We start from the raw sequence: 16,662 nt of genomic DNA, 5'->3' as shown, positions 1-16,662 counted from the left end.
TGGGCTCTGTCGGGCTCTGTCGGGCTCTGTCGGGTTCTGTCGGGCTCTACTGGGCTCTGTCGGGCCCTGTCGGGCCCTGTCGGGCTCTGTCGGGCTCTGTCGGGCTCTACTGGGCTCTGTCGGGCTCTGTCGGGCTCTGTCGGGCTCTGTCGGGCTCTACTGGGCCCTGTCGGGCTCTGTCGGGCTCTGTCGGGCTCTGTCGGGCTCTGTCGGGCTCTGTCGGGCTCTACTGGGCCCTGTCGGGCTCTGTCGGGCTCTGTCGGGCTCTGTCGGGCTCTACTGGGCTCTACTGGGCTCTGTCGGGCCCTGTCGGGCTCTGTCGGGCTCTGTCGGGCTCTACTGGGCTCTACTGGGCCCTGTCGGGCTCTGTCGGGCTCTGTCGGGCCCTGTCGGGCCCTGTCGGGCTCTGTCGGGCTCTGTCGGGCTCTGTCGGGCCCTACTGGGCTCCGCCGGGCTCTACTGGGCTCTACTGGGCCCTGTCGGGCTCTGTCGGGCTCTGTTGGGCTCTACTGGGCCCTGTCGGGCCCTGTCGGGCCCTGTCGGGCCCTGTCGGGCTCTGTCGGGCTCTGTCGGGCTCTGTCGGGCTCTGTCGGGCTCTGTCGGGCTCTACTGGGCTCTACTGGGCTCTTCTGGGCCCTGTCGGGCCCTGTCGGGCCCTGTCGGGCCCTGTCGGGCTCTGTCGGGCTCTGTCGGGCTCTGTCGGGCTCTACTGGGCTCTGTCGGGCTCTGTCGGGCTCTGTCGGGCTCTGTCGGGCTCTACTGGGCCCTGTCGGGCCCTGTCAAGCCCTGTCGGGCTCTGTCGGGCTCTGTCAGGCTCTGTCGGGCTCTACTGGGCTCTGTCGGGCTCTGTCGGGCTCTGTCGGGCTCTACTGGGCTCTGTCGGGCTCTGTCGGGCTCTGTCGGGCTCTACTGGGCCCTGTCGGGCCCTGTCGAGCTCTGTCGGGCTCTGTCGGGCTCTGTCGGGCTCTGTCGGGCTCTGTCGGGCTCTGTCGGGCTCTACTGGGCCCTGTCGGGCTCTGTCGGGCTCTGTCGGGCTCTACTGGGCTCTACTGGGCTCTGTCGGGCTCTGTCGGGCTCTACTGGGCTCTGTCGGGCTCTGTCGGGCTCTGTCGGGCTCTACTGGGCCCTGTCGGGCCCTGTCGAGCTCTGTCGGGCTCTGTCGGGCTCTGTCGGGCTCTGTCGGGCTCTGTCGGGCTCTGTCGGGCTCTACTGGGCTCTGTCGGGCTCTGTCGGGCTCTGGCGGGCTCTGGCGGGCTCTGGCGGGCTCTGGCGGGCTCTACTGGGCTAAACTGGGCCCTGTCGGGCCCTGTCGGGCTCTGTCGGGCTCTGTCGGGCTCTGTCGGGCTCTACTGGACCCTGTCGGGCCCTGTCGGGATCTGTCGGGCTCTACTGGGCTCTACTGTTCCCTGTCGGGCTCTGTCGGGCTCTGTCGGGCTCTGTCGGGCTCTGTCGGGCTCTGTCGGGTTCTACTGTTCCCTGTCGGGCCCTGTCGGGCCCTGTCGGGCTCTGTCGGGCTCTACTGGGCTCTGTCGGGCTCTACTGGGCTCTACTGGGCCCTGTCGGGCCCTGTCGGTCTCTGTCGGGCCCTGTCGGGCTCTACTGGGCTAAACTGGGCCCTGTCGGGCCCTGTCGGGCTCTGTCGGGCCCTGTCGGGCTCTACTGGGCCCTGTCGGGCTCTGTCGGGCTCTGTCGGGCTCTACTGGGCCCTGTCGGGGTCTTCTGGGCCCTGTCGGGCCCTATCGGGCCCTGTCGGTCTCTGTCGGTCCCTGTCGGGCCCTGTCGGGCCCTGTTGGTCTCTGTCGGGCCCTGTCGGGCCCTCTCGGGCTCTACTGGGCTAAACTGGGCCCTGTCGGGCTCTGTCGGGCTCTACTGGGCTCTGTCGGGCTCTACTGGGCTCTGTCGGGCTCTGTCGGGCTCTGTCGGGCTCTACTGGGCCCTGTCGGGCTCTGTCGGGCTTTGTTGGGCTCTACTGGGCTCTACTGGGCCCTGTCGGGCCCTGTCGGGCCCTGTCGGGCCCTGTCGGGCTCTACTGGGCTCTACTGGGCCCTGTCGGGCCCTGTCGGGCTCTGTCGGGCTCTGTCGGGCTCTGTCGGGCTCTGTCGGGCTCTACTGGGCTCTGTCGGGCTCTGTCGGGCTCTGTCGGGCTCTGTCGGGCTCTACTGGGCCCTGTCGGGCCCTGTCGGGCCCTGTCGGGCTCTGTCGGGCTCTGTCGGGCTCTACTGGGCTAAACTGGGCCCTGTCGGGCCCTGTCGGGCCCTGTCGGGCTCTACTGGGCCCTGTCGGGCTCTTCTGGGCTCTGTCGGGCTCTTCTGGGCCCTGTCGGGCCCTGTCGGGCTCTACTGGGCTAAACTGGGACCTGTCGGGCTCTGTCGGGCTCTGTCGGGCCCTGTCGGGCTCTACTGGGCCCTGTCGGGCTCTGTCGGGCTCTACTGGGCCCTGTCGGGCTCTGTCGGGCTCTGTCGGGCTCTACTGGGCCCTGTCGGGCTCTGTCGGGCTTTGTCGGGCTCTACTGGGCTCTACTGTGCCCTGTCGGGCCCTATCGGGCCCTGTCGGGCTCTGTCATGCTCTACTGGGCTCTACTGGGCTCTACTGGGCCCTGTCGGGCCCTGTCGGGCCCTGTCGGGCTCTGTCGGGCTCTACTGGGCTCTGTCGGGCTCTGTCGGGCTCTACTGGGCCCTGTCGGGCCCTGTCGGGCCCTGTCGGGCTCTGTCGGGCTCTACTGGGCCCTGTCGGGCCCTGTCGGGATCTGTCGGGCTCTACTGGGCCCTGTCGGGCCCTGTCGGGCCCTGTCGGGCTCTACTGGGCTAAACTGGGCTCTGTCGGGCCCTGTCGGGCCCTGTCGGGCTCTACTGGGCTAAACTGGGCCCTGTCGGGCCCTGTCGGGCTCTACTGGGCTCTACTGTTACCTGTTGGGCCCTGTCGGGCCCTGTCGGGCTCTGTCGGGCTCTGTCGGGCTCTGTCGGGCTCTACTGGGCTCTACTGTTCCCTGTCGGGCCCTGTCGGGCCCTGTCGGGCCCTGTCGGGCTCTGTCGGGCTCTGTCGGGCTCTGTCGGGCTCTGTCGGGCTCTGTCGGGCTCTGTCGGGCTTTGTCGGGCTCTACAGGGCCCTGTCGGGCCCTCTCGGGCTCTGTCGGGCTCTACTGGGCTCTGTCGGGCTCTACTGGGCCCTGTCGGGCTCTGTCGGGCCCTGTCGGGCTCTGTCGGGCTCTACTGGGCCCTGTCGGGCTCTGTCGGGCTCTACTGGGCCCTGTCGGGCTCTGTCGAGCTCTGTCGGGCTCTGTCGGGCTCTACTGGGCTCTACTGTTCCCTGTCGGGCCCTGTCGGGCCCTGTCGGGCCCTGTCGGGATCTGTCGGGCTCTACTGTTCCCTGTCGGGCCCTGTCGGGCCCTGTCGGGCTCTGTCGGGCTCTGTCGGGCTCTACTGGGCTCTACTGTTCCCTGTCGGGCTCTGTCGGGCTCTGTCGGGCTCTGTCGGGCTCTGGCGGGCTCTGGCGGGCTCTGGCGGGCTCTGGCGGGCTCTGGCGGGCTCTACTGGGCTAAACTGGGCCCTGTCGGGCCCTGTCGGGCTCTGTCGGGCTCTGTCGGGCTCTGTCGGGCTCTACTGGACCCTGTCGGGCCCTGTCGGGATCTGTCGGGCTCTACTGGGCTCTACTGTTCCCTGTCGGGCTCTGTCGGGCTCTGTCGGGCTCTGTCGGGCTCTGTCGGGCTCTGTCGGGCTCTGTCGGGTTCTACTGTTCCCTGTCGGGCCCTGTCGGGCTCTACTGGGCTCTGTCGGGCTCTACTGGGCTCTGTCGGGCTCTACTGGGCTCTGTCGGGCTCTACTGGGCTCTACTGGGCCCTGTCGGGCCCTGTCGGTCTCTGTCGGGCCCTGTCGGGCTCTACTGGGCTAAACTGGGCCCTGTCGGGCTCTGTCGGGCCCTGTCGGGCTCTACTGGGCCCTGTCGGGCTCTGTCGGGCTCTGTCGGGCTCTACTGGGCCCTGTCGGGGTCTTCTGGGCCCTGTCGGGCCCTATCGGGCCCTGTCGGTCTCTGTCGGTCCCTGTCGGGCCCTGTCGGGCCCTGTTGGTCTCTGTCGGGCCCTGTCGGGCCCTCTCGGGCTCTACTGGGCTAAACTGGGCCCTGTCGGGCTCTGTCGGGCTCTACTGGGCTCTGTCGGGCTCTACTGGGCTCTGTCGGGCTCTGTCGGGCTCTGTCGGGCTCTGTCGGGCTCTGTCGGGCTCTACTGGGCCCTGTCGGGCTCTGTCGGGCTTTGTTGGGCTCTACTGGGCCCTGTCGGGCCCTGTCGGGCCCTGTCGGGCTCTGTCGGGCTCTGTCGGGCTCTACTGGGCTAAACTGGGCCCTGTCGGGCCCTGTCGGGCCCTGTCGGGCTCTACTGGGCTAAACTGGGCCCTGTCGGGCCCAGTCGGGCTCTACTGGGCTCTACTGTTACCTGTCGGGCCCTGTCGAGCCCTGTCGGGCTTTGTCGGGCTTTGTCGGGCTCTGTCGGGCTCTGTCGGGCTCTACTGTTCCCTGTCGGGCCCTGTCGGGCCCTGTCGGGCCCTCTCGGGCTCTACTGGGCTCTACTGGGCCCTGTCGGGCTCTGTCGGGCTCTGTCGGGCTCTGTCGGGCTCTGTCGGGCTCTGTCGGGCTCTGTCGGGCTCTGTCGGGTTCTGTCGGGCTCTACTGGGCTCTGTCGGGCTCTGTCGGGCTCTGTCGGGCTTTGTCGGGCTCTACTGGGCTCTACTGGGCCCTGTCGGGCCCTGTCGGGCCCTGTCGGGCTCTGTCGGGCTCTGTCGGGCTCTGTCGGGCTCTGTCGGGCTCTGTCGGGCTCTGTCGGGCTCTACTGGGCCCTGTCGGGCTCTGTCGGGCTCTGTCGGGCTCTACTGGGCCCTGTCGGGCCCTGTCGGGCTCTGTCGGGCTCTGTCGGGCTCTACTGGGCCCTGTCGGGCCCTGTCGGGCTCTACTGGGCTAAACTGGGCCCTGTCGGGCCCTGTCGGGCCCTGTCGGGCTCTACTGGGCTAAACTGGGCCCTGTCGGGCCCAGTCGGGCTCTACTGGGCTCTACTGTTACCTGTCGGGCCCTGTCGAGCCCTGTCGGGCTCTGTCGGGCTCTGTCGGGCTCTGTCGGGCTCTGTCGGGCTCTGCTGTTCCCTGTCGGGCCCTGTCGGGTCCTGTCGGGCTCTGTCGGGCTCTGTCGGGCCCTGTCGGACCCTGTCGGACCCTGTCGGGCCCTGTCGGGCCCTGTCGGGCCCTGTCGGGCCCTGTCGGGCCCTGTCGGGCCCTGTCGGGCTCTGTCGGGCTCTGTCGGGCTCTGTCGGGCTCTACTGGGCCCTGTCGGGCCCTGTCGGGCCCTGTCGGGCTCTGTCGGACTCTGTCGGGCTCTACTGGGCCCTGTCGGGCTCTGTCGGGCTCTCTCGGGCTCTACTGGGCCCTGTCGGGCTCTGTCGGGCTCTGTCGGGCCCTGTCGGTCCCTGTCGGGCTCTGTCAGGCTCTGTCGGGCTCTGTCGGGCTCTGTCGGGCTCTACTGGGCCCTGTCGGGCCCTGTCGGGCCCTGTCGGGCTCTACTGGGCTCTACTGGGCTCTGTCGGGCTCTGTCGGGCTCTACTGGGCCCTGTCGGGCCCTGTCGGGCTCTGTCGGGCTCTGTCGGGCCCTGTCGGGCTCTGTCGGGCTCTGTCGGGCTCTGTCGGGCTCTACTGGGCTCTACTGGGCTCTGTCGGGCTCTACTGGGCCCTGTCGGGCTCTGTCGGGCTCTGTCGGGCTCTGTCGGGCTCTGTCGGGTTCTGTCGGGCTCTGTCGGGCTCTGTCGGGCTCTGTCGGGTTCTGTCGGGCCCTGTCGGGCCCTGTCGGGCCCTGTCGGGCCCTGTCGGGCTCTGTCGGGCCCTGTCGGGCTCTACTGGGCTCTGTCGGGCTCTGTCGGGCTCTGTCGGGCTCTGTCGGGCCCTGTCGGGCTCTACTGGGCCCTGTCGGGCTCTGTCGGGCTCTACTGGGCCCTGTCGGGCCCTGTCGGGCCCTGTCGGGCTCTACTGGGCTCTACTGGGCTCTACTGGGCCCTGTCGGGCCCTGTCGGGCCCTGTCGGGCCCTGTCGGGCTCTGTCGGGCTCTGTCGGGCTCTACTGGGCTCTACTGGGCCCTGTCGGGCCCTGTCGGGCCCTGTCGGGCTCTGTCGGGCTCTGTCGGGCTCTGTCGGGCTCTGTCGGGCTCTGTCGGGCTCTGTCGGGCCCTACTGGGCTCTGCCGGGCTCTACTGGGCTCTACTGGGCCCTGTCGGGCTCTGTCGGGCTCTGTCGGGCTCTGTCGGGCTCTACTGGGCTCTGTCGGGCCCTGTCAGGCCCTGTCGGGCTCTGTCGGGCCCTGTCGGGCCCTGTCGGGCCCTGTCGGGCCCTGTCGGGCTCTGTCAGGCTCTGTCGGGCCCTGTCGGGCTCTGTCGGGCTCTGTCGGGCTCTACTGGGCTCTACTGGGCTCTGTCGGGCCCTGTCGGGCCCTGTCGGGCCCTCTCGGGCTCTGTCGTGCCCTGTCGGGCTCTGTCGGGCTCTGTCGGGCTCTACTGGGCCCTGTCGGGCTCTGTCGGGCTCTGTCGGGCTCTACTGGGCCCTGTCGGGCTCTGTCGGGCTCTACGGGGCCCTATCGGGCCCTGTCGGGCTCTGTCGGGCTCTACTGGGCTCTACTGTTCCCTGTCGGGCCCTGTCGGGCCCTGTCGGGCCCTGTCGGGCCCTGTCGGGCCCTGTCGGGCTCTGTCGGGCTCTGTCGGGCTCTGTCGGGCTCTACTGGGCTCTACTGTTCCCTGTCGGGCCCTGTCGGGCTCTGTCGGGCTCTACTGTTCCCTGTCGGGCCCTGTCGGGCCCTGTCGGGCTCTGTCGGGCTCTGTCGGGCTCTACTGGGCCCTGTCGGGCCCTGTCGGGCTCTGTCGGGCTCTGTCGGGCTCTGTCGGGCTCTGTCGGGCTCTACTGGGCCCTGTCGGGCTCTACTGGGCCCTGTCGGGCCCTGTCGGGCCCTGTCGGGCTCTGTCGGGCTCTCTCGGGCTCTGTCGGGCCCTGTCGGGCTCTGTCGGGCCCTGTCGGGCTCTACTGGGCCCTGTCGGGCCCTGTCGGGCCCTGTCGGGCTCTGTCGGGCTCTACTGGGCCCTGTCGGGCCCTGTCGGGCCCTGTCGGGCCCTGTCGGGCTCTGTCGGGCTCTATCGGGCTCTACTGGGCCCTGTCGGGCCCTGTCGGGCTCTGTCGGGCTCTACTGGGCTCTGTCGGGCTCTCTCGGGCTCTACTGGGCCCTGTCGGGCTCTGTCGGGCTCTGTCGGGCCCTGTCGGTCCCTGTCGGGCTCTGTCGGGCTCTGTCGGGCTCTACTGGGCCCTGTCGGGCCCTGTCGGGCTCTACTGGGCTCTACTGGGCTCTGTCGGGCTCTGTCGCGCTCTACTGGGCCCTGTCGGGCCCTGTCGGGCCCTGTCGGGCTCTGTCGGGCCCTGTCGGGCCCTGTCGGGCCCTGTCGGGCTCTGTCGGGCTCTGTCGGGCTCTGTCGGGCTCTACTGGGCTCTGTCGGGCTCTGTCGGGCTCTACTGGGCCCTGTCGGGCCCTGTCGGGCTCTGTCGGGCTCTGTCGGGCTCTGTCGGGCTCTGTCGGGTTCTGTCGGGCTCTACTGGGCTCTGTCGGGCTCTGTCGGGCTCTGTCGGGACCTGTCGGGCTCTACTGGACTCTGTCGGGCCCTGTCGGGCCCTGTCGGGCCCTGTCGGGCCCTGTCGGGCCCTGTCGGGCTCTGTCGGGCTCTGTTGGGCTCTGTCGGGCTCTGTCGGGCTCTGTCGGGCTCTGTCGGGCTCTGTCGGGCTCTACTGGGCCCTGTCGGGCTCTGTCGGGCTCTGTCGGGCTCTGTCGGGCTCTGTCGGGCTCTACTGGGCCCTGTCGGGCCCTGTCGGGCCCTGTCGGGCTCTGTCGGGCTCTGTCGGGCTCTGTCGGGCTCTACTGGGCCCTGTCGGGCTCTGTCGGGCTCTGTCGGGCTCTACTGGGCTCTACTGGGCCCTGTCGGGCCCTGTCGGGCCCTGTCGGGCTCTGTCGGGCTCTACTGGGCTCTACTGGGCTCTACTGGGCCCTGTCGGGCTCTGTCGGGCCCTGTCGGGCTCTGTCGGGCTCTGTCGGGCCCTACTGGGCTCTGCCGGGCTCTACTGGGCTCTACTGGGCCCTGTCGGGCTCTGTCGGGCCCTGTCGGGCCCTGTCGGGCCCTGTCGGGCTCTGTCGGGCTCTGTCGGGCTCTGTCGGGCTCTGTCGGGCTCTGTCGGGCTCTACTGGGCTCTACTGGGCTCTACTGGGCCCTGTCGGGCCCTGTCGTGCCCTGTCGGGCTCTGTCGGGCTCTGTCGGGCTCTGTCGGGCTCTACTGGGCTCTGTCGGGCTCTGTCGGGCTCTGTCGGGCTCTACTGGGCCCTGTCGGGCTCTGTCGGGCTCTACGGGGCCCTATTGGGCCCTGTCGGGCTCTGTCGGGCTCTACTGGGCTCTACTGTTCCCTGTCGGGCCCTGTCGGGCCCTGTCGGGCCCTGTCGGGCTCTGTCGGGCTCTGTCGGGCTCTGTCGGGCTCTGTCGGGCTCTACTGGGCTCTACTGTTCCCTGTCGGGCCCTGTCGGGCTCTGTCGGGCTCTACTGTTCCCTGTCGGGCCCTGTCGGGCCCTGTTGGGCTCTGTCGGGCTCTGTCGGGCTCTACTGGGCCCTGTCGGACCCTGTCGGGCTCTGTCGGGCTCTGTCGGGCTCTGTCGGGCTCTACTGGGCCCTGTCGGGCTCTACTGGGCCCTGTCGGGCCCTGTCGGGCCCTGTCGGGCTCTGTCGGGCTCTGTCGGGCCCTGTCGGGCTCTACTGGGCCCTGTCGGGCTCTACTGGGCCCTGTCGGGCCCTGTCGGGCCCTGTCGGGCTCTGTCGGGCTCTGTCGGGCTCTGTCGGGCTCTACTGGGCTCTGTCGGGCCCTGTCGGGCTCTGTCGGGCCCTGTCGGGCTCTGTCGGGCTCTACTGTTCCCTGTCGGGCCCTGTCGGGCTCTGTCGGGCTCTGTCGGGCTCTGTCGGGCTCTGTCGGGCTCTGTCGGGCTCTGTCGGGCTCTACTGGGCTCCACTGTTCCCTGTCGGGCCCTGTTGGGCCCTGTCGGGCTCTGTCGGGCTCTACAGTTCCCTGTCGGGCTCTGTCGGGCTCTACTGGGCCCTGTCGTGCCCTGTCGTGCCCTGTCGTGCCCTGTCGTGCCCTGTCGTGCCCTGTCGGGCTCTGTCGGGCTCTGTCGGGCTCTGTCGGGCTCTGTCGGGCTCTGTCGGGCTCTGTCGGGCTTTACTGGGCCCTGTCGGGCTCTGTCGGGCTCTGTCGGGCTCTGTCGGGCTCTACTGGGCCCTGTCGGGCTCTGTCGGGCTTTGTCGGGCTCTACTGGGCCCTGTCGGGCCCTGTCGGGCTCTGTCGGGCTCTACTGGGCTCTACTGGGCCCTGTCGGGCCCTGTCGGGCTCTGTCGGGCTCTGTCGGGCTCTGTCGGGCTCTGTCGGGCTCTACTGGGCTCTGTCGGGCTCTGTCGGGCTCTACTGGGCCCTGTCGGGCCCTGTCGGGCTCTGTCGGGCTCTGTCGGGCTCTACTGGGCCCTGTCGGGCCCTGTCGGGCTCTGTCGGGCTCTACTGGGCCCTGTCGGGCCCTGTCGGGCTCTCCTGGGCTAAACTGGGCTCTGTCGGGCCCTGTCGAGCTCTACTGGGCTAAACTGGGCCCTGTCGGGCCCTGTCGGGCTCTACTGGGCTCTACTGTGACCTGTCGGGCCCTGTCGGGCCCTGTCGGGCCCTGTCGGGCTCTGTCGGGCTCTGTCGGGCTCTGTCGGGCTCTGTTGGGCTCTGTCGGGCTCTGTCGGGCTCTGTCGGGCTCTGTCGGGCTCTGTCGGGCTCTACTGGGCCCTGTCGGGCCCTGTCGGGCTCTGTCGGGCTCTACTGGGCCCTGTCGGGCCCTGTCGGGCTCTGTCGGGCTCTACTGGGCTCTGTCGGGCTCTACTGGGCTCTGTCGGGCTCTGTTGGGCTCTGTCGGGATCTGTCGGGCTCTACTGGGCCCTGTCGGGCTCTGTCGGGCTCTACTGGGCCCTGTCGGGCTCTGTCGGGCTCTGTCGGGCTCTACTGGGCCCTGTCGGGCTCTGTCGGGCTCTGTCGGGCTCTGTCGGGCTCTGTCGGGCTCTACTGGGCTCTACTGTTCCCTGTCGGGCCCTGTCGGGCCCTGTCGGGCTCTGTCGGGCTCTGTCGGGCTCTGTCGGGCTCTGTCGGGCCCTGTCGGGCTCTGTCGGGCTCTACTGTTCCCTGTCGGGCTCTGTCGGGCTCTGTCGGGCTCTGTCGGGCTCTACTGGGCTCTGTCGGGCTCTGTCGGGCTCTGTCGGGCTCTGTCGGGCTCTGTCGGGCTCTACTGGGCTCTACTGGGCTCTGTCGGGCTCTACTGGGCCCTGTCGGGCTCTGTCGGGCTCTACTGGGCCCTGTCGGGCCCTGTCGGGCTCTGTCAGGCCCTGTCGGGCTCTACTGGGCCCTGTCGGGCTCTACTGGGCCCTGTCGGGCCCTGTCGGGCCCTGTCGGGCCCTGTCGGGCTCTGTCGGGCTCTACCGGGCCCTGTCGGGCTCTGTCGGGCTCTGTCGGGCTCTACTGGGCCCTGTCGGGCCCTGTCGGGCCCTGTCGGGCTCTGTCGGGCTCTACTGGGCTCTGTCGGGCCCTGTCGGGCCCTGTCGGGCCCTGTCGGGCTCTGTCGGGCTCTACTGGGCTCTGTCGGGCCCTGTCGGGCCCTGTCGGGCTCTGTCGGGCTCTGTCGGGCTCTACTGGGCTCTGTCGGGCTCTGTCGGGCTCTGTAGGGCTCTGTCGGGCTCTGTCGGGCTCTGTCGGGCTCTGTCGGGCTCTGTCGGGCTCTGTCGGGCTCTACTGGGCCCTGTCGGGCCCTGTCGGGCTCTGTAGGGCCCTGTAGGGCCCTGTCGGGCCCTGTCGGGCTCTGTCGGGCTCTGTCGGGCTCTGTCGGGCCCTCTCGGGCTCTGTCGGGCTCTACTGGGCCCTGTCGGGCTCTGTCGGGCCCTGTCGGGCCCTGTCGGGCCCTGTCGGGCCCTGTCGGGCCCTGTCGGGCTCTGTCGGGCTCTGTCGGGCTCTGTCGGGCTCTGTCGGGCTCTACTGGGCCCTGTCGGGCTCTGTCGGGCTCTGTCGGGCTCTGTCGGGCTCTGACGGGTTCTGTCGGGCTCTGTCGGGCTCTACTGGGCCCTGTCGGGCTCTGTCGGGCTCTGTCGGGCTCTGTCGGGCTCTACTGGGCTCTGTCGGGCTCTGTCGGGCCCTGTCGGGCTCTGTCGGGCCCTGTCGGGCCCTGTCGGGCTCTGTCGGGCCCTGTCGGGCTCTGTCGGGCCCTGTCGGGCTCTTTCGGGCCCTGTCGGGCCCTGTCGGGCTCTACTGGGCTCTACTGTGACCTGTCGGGCCCTGTCGGGCCCTGTCGGGCCCTGTCGGGCCCTGTCGGGCTCTGTCGGGCTCTGTTGGGCTCTGTCGGGCTCTGTTGGGCTCTGTTGGGCTCTGTCGGGCTCTGTCGGGCTCTGTCGGGCTCTACTGGGCCTTGTCGGGCCCTGTCGGGCTCTGTCGGGCTCTACTGGGCCCTGTCGGGCCCTGTCGGGCTCTGTCGGGCTCTACTGGGCTCTGTCGGGCCCTGTCGGGCTCTGTCGGGCTCTGTCGGGCTCTGTCGGGCTCTGTCGGGCTCTGTCGGGCTCTACTGGGCCCTGTCGGGCCCTGTCGGGTCCTGTTGGGCTCTGTCGGGCTCTACTGGGCTCTGTCGGGCTCTACTGGGCTCTACTGGGCCCTGTCGGGCTCTGTCGGGCTCTGTCGGGCTCTGTCGGGCTCTGTCGGGCTCTGTCGGGCTCTGTCGGGCTCTACTGGGCCCTGTCGGGCCCTGTCGGGCCCTGTCGGGCTCTGTCGGCTTCTGTCGGGCTCTGTCAGGCTCTACTGGGCTCTGTCGGGCTCTGTCGGGCTCTACTGGGCTCTGTCGGGCTCTACTGGGCTTTACTGTTCCCTGTCGGGCCCTGTCGGGCTCTGTCGGGCTCTACTGGGCTCCACTGTTCCCTGTCCGGCCCTGTCCGGCCCTGTCGGGCTCTGTCGGGCTCTACTGTTCCCTGTCGGGCTCTGTCAGGCTCTACTGGGCTCTGTCGGGCTCTGTCGGGCTCTGTCGGGCTCTACTGGGCCCTGTCGGGCTCTGTCGGGCTCTGTCGGGCTCTGTCGGGCTCTGTCGGGCTCTGTCGGGCCCTGTCGGGCTCTGTCGGGCTCTACTGTTCCCTGTCGGGCTCTGTCGGGCTCTGTCGGGCTCTGTCGGGCTCTGTCGGGCTCTACTGGGCTCTGTCGGGCTCTGTCGGGCTCTGTCGGGCTCTGTCGGGCTCTACTGGGCTCTACTGGGCTCTGTCGGGCTCTACTGGGCCCTGTCGGGCTCTGTCGGGCTCTACTGGGCCCTGTCGGGCCCTGTCGGGCTCTGTCAGGCCCTGTCGGGCTCTACTGGGCCCTGTCGGGCTCTACTGGGCCCTGTCGGGCCCTGTCGGGCCCTGTCGGGCTCTGTCGGGCCCTGTCGGGCCCTGTCGGGCTCTGTCGGGCTCTGTCGGGCTCTGTCGGGCTCTGTCGGGCTCTACCGGGCCCTGTCGGGCTCTGTCGGGCTCTGTCGGGCTCTACTGGGCTCTGTCGGGCCCTGTCGGGCCCTGTCGGGCTCTGTCGGGCTCTACTGGGCTCTGTCGGGCCCTGTCGGGCCCTGTCGGGCTCTGTCGGGCTCTACTGGGCTCTGTCGGGCCCTGTCGGGCCCTGTCGGGCTCTGTCGGGCTCTGTCGGGCTCTGTCGGGCTCTACTGGGCCCTGCCGGGCTCTGTCGGGCTCTGTCGGGCTCTGTCGGGCTCTGTCGGGCTCTGTCGGGCCCTGTCGGGCTCTGTCGGGCTCTGTCGGGCTCTGTCGGGCTCTACTGGGCCCTGTCGGGCTCTGTCGGGCTCTGTCGGGCTCTACTGGGCCCTGTCGGGCCCTGTCGGGCTCTGTAGGACCCTGTAGGGCCCTGTCGGGCCCTGTCGGGCTCTGTCGGGCTCTGTCGGGCTCTGTCGGGCCCTCTCGGGCTCTGTCGGGCTCTACTGGGCCCTGTCGGGCCCTGTCGGGCTCTGTTGGGCCCTGTCGGGCCCTGTCGGGCCCTGTCGGGCTCTGTCGGGCTCTGTCGGGCTCTGTCGGGCTCTGTCGGGCTCTGTCGGGCTCTACTGGGCCCTGTCGGGCTCTGTCGGGCTCTGTCGGGCTCTGTCGGGCTCTGTCGGGCTCTGACGGGTTCTGTCGGGCTCTGTCGGGCTCTACTGGGCCCTGTCGGGCTCTGTCGGGCTCTGTCGGGCTCTGTCGGGCTCTGTCGGGCTCTGTCGGGCTCTACTGGGCTCTACTGGGCTCTGTCGGGCTCTGTCGGGCTCTGTCGGGCTCTGTCGGGCCCTGTCGGGCTCTGTCGGGCCCTGTCGGGCCCTGTCGGGCCCTGTCGGGCTCTTTCGGGCCCTGTCGGGCCCTGTCGGGCTCTGTCGGGCTCTGTCGGGCTCTGTCGGGCTCTGTCGGGCCCTGTCGGGCTCTGTCGGGCCCTGTCGGGCCCTGTCGGGCCCTGTCGGGCTCTACTGGGCTCTGTCGGGCTCTGTCGTGCCCTGTCGGGCCCTGTCGGGCCCTGTCGGGCTCTACTGGGCCCTGTCGGGCTCTGTCGGGCTCTGTCGGGCTCTGTCGGGCTCTGTCGGGCTCTGTCGGGCTCTGTCGGGCTCTACTGGGCTCTGTCGGGCTCTGTCGGGCTCTGTCGGGCTCTGTCGGGCTCTGTCGGGCTCTGTCGGGCTCTACTGGGCCCTGTCGGGCTCTGTCGGGCTCTGTCGGGCTCTGTCGGGCTCTGTCGGGCCCTGTCGGGCCCTGTCGGGCCCTGTCGGGCCCTGTCGGGCTCTGTCGGGCTCTGTCGGACTCTGTCGGGCTCTACTGGGCCCTGTCGGGCTCTCTCGGGCTCTCTCGGGCTCTACTGGGCCCTGTCGGTCCCTGTCGGTCCCTGTCGGGCCCTGTCGGTCCCTGTCGGGCTCTGTCAGGCTCTGTCGGGCTCTGTCGGGCTCTACTGGGCCCTGTCGGGCCCTGTCGGGCCCTGTCGGGCTCTACTGGGCTCTACTGGGCTCTGTCGGGCTCTGTCGGGCTCTACTGGGCCCTGTCGGGCCCTGTCGGGCTCTGTCGGGCCCTGTCGGGCTCTGTCGGGCCCTGTCGGGCCCTGTCGGGCTCTGTCGGGCTCTGTCGGGCTCTACTGGGCCCTGTCGGGCCCTGTCGGGCTCTGTCGGGCCCTGTCGGGCTCTGTCGGGCCCTGTCGGGCCCTGTCGGGCCCTGTCGGGCTCTGACGGGTTCTGTCGGGCTCTGTCGGGCTCTACTGGGCCCTGTCGGGCCCTGTCGGGCTCTGTCGGGCTCTGTCGGGCTCTACTGGGCTCTACTGGGCTCTGTCGGGCTCTGTCGGGCTCTGTCATGCCCTGTCGGGCCCTGTCGGGCCCTGTCGGGCCCTGTCGGGCCCTGTCGGGCCCTGTCGGGCTCTTTCGGGCCCTGTCGGGCCCTGTCGGGCTCTGTCGGGCCCTGTCGGGCCCTGTCGGGCCCTGTCGGGCTCTGTAGGGCTCTGTCGGGCTCTGTCGGGCTCTGTCGGGATCTACTGGGCCCTGTCGGGCCCTGTCGGGCTCTGTCGGGCTCTGTCGGGCTCTACTGGGCCCTGTCGGGCCCTGTCGGGCTCTGTCGGGCCCTGTCGGGCCCTGTCGGGCTCTGTCGGGCTCTGTCGGAGTCTGTCGGGCTCTACTGGGCCCTGTCGGGCTCTGTCGGGCTCTCTCGGGCTCTACTGGGCCCTGTCGGGCTCTGTCGGGCTCTGTCGGGCTCTGTCGGGCCCTGTCGGTCCCTGTCGGGCTCTGTCGGGCTCTGTCGGGCTCTGTCGGGCTCTACTGGGCCCTGTCGGGCCCTGTCGGGCCCTGTCGGGCCCTGTCGGGCTCTGTCGGGCTCTGTCGGGCTCTACTGGGCTCTACTGGGCTCTGTCGGGCTCTGTCGGGCTCTACTGGGCCCTGTCGGGCCCTGTCGGGCTCTGTCGGGCTCTACTGGGCTCTGTCGGGCTCTGTCGGGCTCTGTCGGGTTCTGTCGGGCTCTACTGGGCTCTGTCGGGCCCTGTCGGGCCCTGTCGGGCTCTGTCGGGCTCTGTCGGGCTCTGTCGGGCTCTGTCGGGCTCTGTCGGGCTCTGTCGGGCTCTACTGGGCCCTGTCGTGCCCTGTCGTGCCCTGTCGTGCCCTGTCGTGCCCTGTCGGGCTCTGTCGGGCTCTGTCGGGCTCTGTCGGGCTTTACTGGGCCCTGTCGGGCTCTGTCGGGCTCTGTCGGGCTCTGTCGGGCTCTGTCGGGCTCTGTCGGGCTCTGTCGGGCTCTACTGGGCCCTGTCGGGCTCTGTCGGGCTCTGTCGGGCTTTGTCGGGCTCTACTGGGCCCTGTCGGGCCCTGTCGGGCTCTGTCGGGCTCTACTGGGCTCTACTGGGCTCTGTCGGGCTCTGTCGGGCTCTACTGGGCTCTGTCGGGCTCTGTCGGGCTCTACTGGGCCCTGTCGGGCCCTGTCGGGCTCTGTCGGGCTCTGTCGGGCTCTACAGGGCCCTGTCGGGCCCTGTCGGGCTCTGTCGGGCTCTACTGGGCCCTGTCGGGCCCTGTCGGGCCCTGTCGGGCTCTCCTGGGCTAAACTGGGCTCTGTCGGGCCCTGTCGGGCTCTACTGGGCTAAACTGGGCCCTGTCGGGCCCTGTCGGGCTCTACTGGGCTCTACTGTGACCTGTCGGGCCCTGTCGGGCCCTGTCGGGCCCTGTCGGGCCCTGTCGGGCTCTGTCGGGCTCTGTTGGGCTCTGTCGGGCTCTGTCGGGCCCTGTCAGGCTCTGTCGGGCTCTACTGGGCCCTGTCGGGCCCTGTCGGGCTCTGTCGGGCTCTACTGGGCCCTGTCGGGCCCTGTCGGGCTCTGTCGGGCTTTACTGGGCTCTGTCGGGCTCTACTGGGCTCTGTCGGGCTCTGTTGGGCTCTGTCGGGATTTGTCGGGCTCTACTGGGCCCTGTCGGGCTCTGTCGGGCTCTACTGGGCCCTGTCGGGCTCTGTCGGGCTCTGTCGGGCTCTGTCGGGCTCTACTGGGCTCTACTGTTCCCTGTCGGGCCCTGTCGGGCTCTGTCGGGCTCTGTCGGGCTCTGTCGGGCTCTGTCGGGCTCTGTCGGGCTCTACTGGGCCCTGTCGGGCCCTGTCGGGCCCTGTCGGGCTCTGTCGGGCTCTACTGTTCCCTGTCGGGCCCTGTCGGGCCCTGTCGGGCTCTGTCGGGCTCTGTCGGGCTCTACTGGGCCCTGTCGGGCTCTACTGGGCCCTGTCGGGCCCTGTCGGGCCCTGTCGGGCTCTGTCGGGCTCTGTCGGGCTCTGTCGGGCACTGTCGGGCTCTGTCGGGCTCTACTGGGCTCCACTGTTCCCTGTCGGGCCCTGTCGGGCCCTGTCGGGCTCTGTCGGGCTCTGTCGGGCTGTACTGGGCTCTCTCGGGCTCTCTCGGGCTCTGTCGGGCTCTGTCGGGCTCTGTCGGGCTCTACTGGGCTCTGTCGGGCTCTACTGGGCTTTACTGTTCCCTGTCGGGCCCTGTCGGGCTCTGTCGGGCTCTACTGGGCTCCACTGTTCCCTGTCGGGCCCTGTCAGGCCCTGTCGGGCTCTGTCGGGCTCTACTGTTCCCTGTCG

The sequence above is a fragment of the Caloenas nicobarica genome, chromosome 30, assembly GCF_036013445.1.
Source record: "Caloenas nicobarica isolate bCalNic1 chromosome 30, bCalNic1.hap1, whole genome shotgun sequence".
Classification (NCBI taxonomy): domain Eukaryota; kingdom Metazoa; phylum Chordata; class Aves; order Columbiformes; family Columbidae; genus Caloenas; species Caloenas nicobarica.
Note: the sequence above shows the minus strand (reverse complement) of the source record.